Source organism: Mesocricetus auratus, unplaced genomic scaffold (genome assembly GCF_017639785.1).
Source record: "Mesocricetus auratus isolate SY011 unplaced genomic scaffold, BCM_Maur_2.0 Super-Scaffold_100010, whole genome shotgun sequence".
Lineage (NCBI taxonomy): Eukaryota > Metazoa > Chordata > Mammalia > Rodentia > Cricetidae > Mesocricetus > Mesocricetus auratus.
In genome coordinates, this window is record NW_024429194.1 from 26,423,983 (window position 1) to 26,430,964 (window position 6,982).

Sequence of the window (6,982 nt, forward strand, 5' to 3'; positions counted from 1 at the left end):
CCCACCTCAGTCACCAGCCACCATGTCGTGTTGTATCTGCTGCCAGTTTTAACACTCCTGGCCATGTCTGTGTCAATGTCACACCACCCTGACATCACTCTACTGAAATGGAAATGATATGGGATATCCTTCTGTATGCTGCAAATAAGTGTTTCTATTACTGGTTGACAAGTAAAGCTGATTTGGCCAAATGGCCAGAGAGAATAGAGTGAGGCAGGAAATGCAAACAGAGAGATGGAGAAAAAGAAGGCAGAGTCAGGGAAACTCCATGTGGTTGCCAGAGAAGCAAGATGTGAGGTAACAAGCCACGAGCCCTGTGGCAAAATATAGAATATTAGAAATGGGTTAATTTATATGTAGAGCTAGGCAGTAATACGCCTGAGCCATCAGTCGAACAATTTTATAATTAAGCCTCAGAATGATTGTTCAATAAGCTGCTGCCAGGACCAGCAGTTGGTCAGGAGAAAAGCTTCCAACTACATGAAAGACTATCTTTCCTCTTCCTGGTAGCATCTTGTCACTGTCCCAAAATACTACCCTGGCATTTTTTTCTTCACATGCTTCAGACTCAAGTCTACAAGGGGACACAATTGTTATAGGTTCCAACACGACAGCATAGTTTATGCTTTATAATAAAATATGTTTTGTAACAGCAAGTATACTACTCAAAAATATCTGTAAGAAATGAGGTACTCCCATAAAGATAAGCATCAGTGTTTGAATTCTTTACTTGAAAGTGACTTCATGAGTTTTTGTCTCATTTACGTGAGGAAGTCCCTCAGTCTTTAATTCGTATTTTTTTAAAATTAGTGTGTGTGTGTGTGTGTGTGTGTGCTATTGTTAGTGATAGTGAGCTCATGCCATAGTACACATGTGGAAGTCAGAGAACAGTGTCGAAGAGTTAGTTCTCACCTTCCGTCTTGCTAAAGCCCTCTCTCCTATTTCTACTGCTCTGGAGTATATATTCCAGGCTCTCTCACCCAAAAGATTCTTGTTCCTCTGCCTCCTACCTCACAATAGGAGTGCCTGCCTTACAGGGACATGATCGGGCATCAGGGGTTTTATATACTTTCTAGAGCTCAAACTCAGGTCATCAGGCTTCCAATCCGGGTCACTAGGCTGATGCAGTTAGCACTTTTACCCACTGAGCCATCCACCTTGCCAGTCTACCTAGTCTCGGTCCTGAGAAATCCTGAGACACCCACTCCACTATGACCCTAAAGCTAACCAGATGTTGGAGAATCCCCATACTAGCAGAGTTTAGCCTCAAGGTGGGTCAGTCCCTCTCTAAATATAAATGACATCGTGGAAGAAGGAATGACAAAATGTGACTAGCCAACCGCATGACTCACCGATCCTCTTCGTAATTTAACGAGTCAGCCTTATGTGTGCTCCTTGTCCATTTGTTACAGCCTCTCTTTCCACGCCAGTCTCCCATACAGTTATTTGAAGATGTGCATGTCTATAGGCTGTCCACAATCCCTAAATCGATTTATGAAGAAGAACAGAAATGTCCTGTGTGCTAGTACGATGCCCAGAAACAAGAACAGAAAATAAGAGGTGCCAATGAAACATAAGGATGTGTGTTAGAGACATTTCACAGAGCTAATGAGCGATCGAAAGCTAATAAAAGATGGATAGAAATTACAGAAATCAAGATGCCATATACACTAAGGCCACCCAGAGATCCCAAACTACTATGCTTAATCCTAATAATGATGCCTTTCCTTTAAGATGGTGTGGGTGTCCCTATAATTATTCAGAGTACAAAACCAGAGTACCACATAAATAGCATTTAAAAAGACCTTTGATTCTATTAATTTTATTTTGTTTTGTTTAGACCAGGTCTCAGACAGCCTGAATCAGGCTGGCCTCAAGCTCACTTTGTAGTTGTAGCTAAGAAGGACCTCAGTTATTTATCTCTTGCATGTTGCATTTAGAAGTATGAACCACTATGCTCGTGTTCTCATGCATTGCTGAGGATCAAACCCAAGGCTTTATGCTTGCTGAGAAAAGACTTTACCAACTGAGTTATGTCACCAGCCATAAACCTTTAACCCAAATTCTCTTTTTAAAGTAACATTATACAGTCGGGTGATAGCAAAAATCTTTAATCTCAGCACTCGGGAAGTAGAAGCAGGCATATCTCTGAGTTTGAGGCCTGTTTGATCAATAGAGCTAGTTCCAGGACAGTTAAGGCTACACAAAGAAATCCTGTCTCAAAAACCAAAATAAAATAAATAACATTATACTATGGCCAGAGCTTATTCAAATGTATCTACACTCAGACTTATCTACCTCTGAGCAGTTAACACATCCTGGTATGGCCTTTGACCACGATCTCAACCTCCAATCATACTACCCATAAAACCAAGATTGCTGGATGCCAGTGATTATCTAAACATGCAACCTATTTGTTAATAGGAGAAATACGTATATAAATCATGGATCAAATGCATCAACATGCCAGCTAAAAGTAGCCCAGTGTCCCTACTCTGATTACGTGAGGGATGCTATTTGGGGCAACTGTCTATTGACTTCCTGCTTATATGATGGGGGAAGTCCTTCTGTGTATATGTTGATAAAGAAAGCACCGTTGGTCAATAGGGAAGCAAGATAGGTGGGACTAGGAGTCAAGGAGGATTCTAGGAAATGTAGTCAAGGGTGGAGAGTCACCATGTGATCTCCGGGAGGAAAGGACACACAAGAAGGGCGTCCTCAGAAAGATAAGTCCTTATAAAAAAATATATGTTAGCAATTATGGGTTAATAATTAAGTTTGAACTAGTCAATGAAAAGCCCTGGACATTGGCTGACAGCATTGTAACTAATAGAGTCTCCGTGTGTTATTTTGGGGCAAAAGCAGCGACCGAACCTGGGCAGGAATCCCACAACACTTATAGTTCTATTTTAAAAGATAAACATCTTGAGCAGCATCAAACCAAATCAACAAGCTTTGTCAAAAACTCATTATGTGCAAGGTATTAAGAATAGCACAAGAAACGTATATTTCAAATACTCTAAACTGGTAAGAAAAATGAAAAGAAATAGAAAAAAGTAAGGAAGAAAAGGTGTATAGTCTACTAAGTGAAGAGTTGCCTCAAGGTGAAGTTCTTTGTGAATATTAAGACTAAAGGTGACAAATTACTTCCAACTACATAGCTAAAAGGGGAAGTCTTTTGAGGGAGCAGGGACTCACCAGGCAGCCTTGGCTGGCCTGGAGCTCACAGAGATCTGCCAGTCTTTGCTTTTTCAATGTTGGGATTAAAGCTGTGTATCCACTGCACCAAGGCTTTTGAAGAAGACCTTTGACTGCGTCTTGAGAGGAAAACTGGGCACGAGTAAGTGGAAAGGAATTAGGTGCCAAGGGTCTTCAACAAAGTCTGAGATTGTCCTACATAAATTGATCCTCCACCTCCAGACAGCTGTGACTCAATTTTTCTATGCCTTAATTCTCTGAAAGAAATGATAATATTTGATTCTAAGAGTCACTGTAAAACGCACAGGAAATAACACTTCTAAAACACCCATGAGAGGGCTGGGGACACTACTAAACTTAGCCATTGCTAGCATTCAAAGTAGACCTCATAAAGAAAGCATTTTGCTCACTGTGTCAAGTTTATTGCATTGAGTAGATAGTCAAGCTGGAAACAAAAATCAAGACTAGTTATAACCTTTAGGTTACTGAGTCTTTGAAACTTCATTTGAAGGCAAATTATACATTGTGATAAGGATGCTATATCAGATACAACCTGTGGATATACTAAGATGAGAACTCAGAGGCAAGCTAGCTAGGTGGCTATAAGTATGGAACTTCATACACATCCACAACTTGCAAACACAAAGAGTCTTACGGAAATTTTTGTTCATTATACTTTAACTTGATTGTCTTTCCATCAAACTGTGAATGTGGCAAAGCCAGAAGCCAACAACTCTCATCTTCTACATGCAGTGCCCAGGCCAGAATGAGCACAAGAACTTCCCGCTCATTCTAGAGCCTAAACAGACAAGCATATTAGTGAAAGAGGACAGGAGAAAATATTTTATACATATATATGTGTTCATACCAATATCCATATATTATATATTCATATATGTGTGCTCAGAGTATCTATAAATCACCTGTTGTTTCTTCTTCATAAAAAGCAATAATAAAAGAATATATGGCCCTGTGTGATGGTTAGTTATAGCTTTAATTGTCAGCTTAACACATCTGGACTGATCACCTGGGGAGAATCCCAATAAAGATTGTCTAGATCAGACTGGCTAGTGGATGTGTCTGTGAAGGATTATCCTGCTGGCCCTGGAAAAGACGAATGAGTAGTAGGTGTGCATACCTTCATTCTCCTTTCTCTTGACTATGGCTGTAATGTAGCTAGCTGTTTTAAAGTCCCTGCCACCTTTACTTCCCTGCTATGATAGGATGTTTGGTGGTTTGAATGAAAATGGCCCCCATAGACTTATAGGGACTGACACTATTAGAAGGTGTGGCCTTGTTGGAGGAAGTGTGTCACTGGAGCTTTAAGGTTTCAGAAGCTCAAGCCAGGCCCAGTGGTTCTTCCTGCTGCCTGCTGATCCAGATGTAGAACTCTCAGCTTCCTCTTCAGCATTGTGTCTGCCTGCATGCTGTCATGCTCCCCTCCATGATGGCAATGGACTAATCTCTGGACTGCAAGCCAGCCTCAATTAAATGTTTTCCTTATAAGAATTGCTGTGGACATGGTATCTCTATACAGCAATAGAAACCCTAAGATAGTTGTAATTTAGAATTGCAAGCCAAATTTACCTTTTCTCCCCTAAGTTGCTTTTTGTTATGAGATTTTATCACAACATCAAAGATGAAACTAGGACATCTTGTTGCTAAGGAAACCAAGTGAGAGATCACTTCTCTGGAGTAGACTGAAGTAGAAGAGGTTCAAAGAGGAAGATGACATATCAACTAAAATAATGCCACCTCTAAAAGGCCTTTGGTATGTTCAGGAGGCATAAGAGATGTGACTCAAAACATACCTAGAGCCCCACCATTTTAGGATTGTCTCTTACGCAATCTACCCTGGAATCTAGAGTAACAACTTGAAGAAAATTCTTGGGGTTAGGGACACAGCTCAGCGGCAAAGCACATGCTTGGCATATGCAAGGTCCTGGGTTCATCCCTACACTATTATTTTTAAAGGAAAAGATGGTTCTCGAAGCCATTTGTTAAGAATCTCACCAGGCACGGGTGAATGTATTCCTATAATCTTAGTACATGGGAAGTAAAGGCAGAAGATCAGGAGTTTGAGGCCAGCCTCAACTATATAGGGAGCTAGAGGTCAGCCCAGGCTAGATGAAAGTCTATCTTAAAAAGAAAGCAAAAGACTCTCTCCTTCCTTTCAAGATCAAGCATCGCATGTGTGAGGTATTGCTAACACAGCTGTTGGTAAGTCAAATGTTGTAGTGTGTTCATGTGTGCCCAGAACTATCACTGAGAGATGAGAAGGAAATATTTACAGTGTGGCTTCTACTGCGGGGAGAGACCCAAAGGCGACATGGTAGATAAGGGAGGGGCAATCCGCATTCATGAAACTAGGTGGGATGGAAAATGGGGAGGGAAAAATGAAAAGTGGAAAGAGTTCTAAGCTCAAACTCTTTATGGTAAGAGTAGTGTGAACAGGGTATGCAGGAAGAGAAACCTGGGATCCAGGCTTTCTTAACTAATTTCTTCACTGACCCAGGCTCAGCCTCTGTAGACTTGTGGAAGGAACAGAATCATTCACATCCACAAAGAAAGGTTCAGGGAAACCCCACTCCCTGTCTGTACAGCGTCAGGGTGCAAAGGGGCTCTGGGGGCTTCTCTGTTTTATGGCTGGTGGGTTGGGCTGCAAATGAGGATTTTGACTGACATAAGTGGGGTTCCACTTTCTGGATGACCTCATAGAGCTGCTGGGTTGGGAAGAGATGCAGGTCTCTCCTTGAGACTTGCCTGTGAGGTGTGCCTACAATGTTGGCAGAAGACAGAGGTGATCCAGACACCAGCTAGGACCAGAGTCACATGACCCCCCACCACCACAGCACATGACCCCTGGCTAGGACCAGAGACACATGACCCCACCACCACAGCACATGACCCCTGGCTAGTCTCTTCAGAAACTGTCACATGTTGTAGGGTCAAAGCCATACATGTCCCCCTTCCTTTCAGTCCCACTCTTCATTTTTTTAAGAAAATTAAGAAGCAAAATCCTATGAATTCCCACCTCCTTTACCTTGAAAGACTTAGGGGAGACCCAGTTCAGAGACACTGCTGGGAAATGTCATTCCAGGGCAGCAGCGTGTGGGTTGTTCCTCTCTAATAAGTGGTTATGAATGTCAGGGGCTGAGGGCTACTCTCAGGAGGAGGCAGTCGTGTGTAAACAGTTATGGGTGTCAGGCACTAGGGTCTGGAAGGGGAAGCCTGCAGGAGTGAGAGCCGGAGCGAATGCAGGGGCAAAGAGCTGCCAAGGCAGCTGATGAAAACACCACTCGAGACAAGGACTTTAGTGCATGCCAAGTTATTTTATTAGGAAATTTAAGGAGCGAATATACAAAACGCTGAATATAGGCAAGAAACATCAAAATGACTAAGTATCGGTCTGAATGTTTATAAAAGACTGGACATTTAAGAAAACTGCAGTGCATAAGATCAGAGATCCTGGTTGGCTCTGGCTGTAGTAGTCATCTTACCAGCAGGTCTTCGGATGCATATCTGTCTCCAGTGGTTTAGGCAATGCATGAGCAACCAAGCTCTCAGAAAGACAAAGCATGAGGTTCACAAAGCAGAAGGGCAGCTGGTGATAGATGGGGGAGGGGAAGAGAGGGAGAGAATGGGGTGAAGTCTTACCAGCAGGACACAGCGTAGCCTCCCATATCTCCTAGGAAGGAGCAGAGCAGCCAGCTCTCCTAGCAGCAGCACTGCTTGCAGCCACACTTCTGCTGGCAGCAACACTTCTGCTGGCAACAGCCCTTCC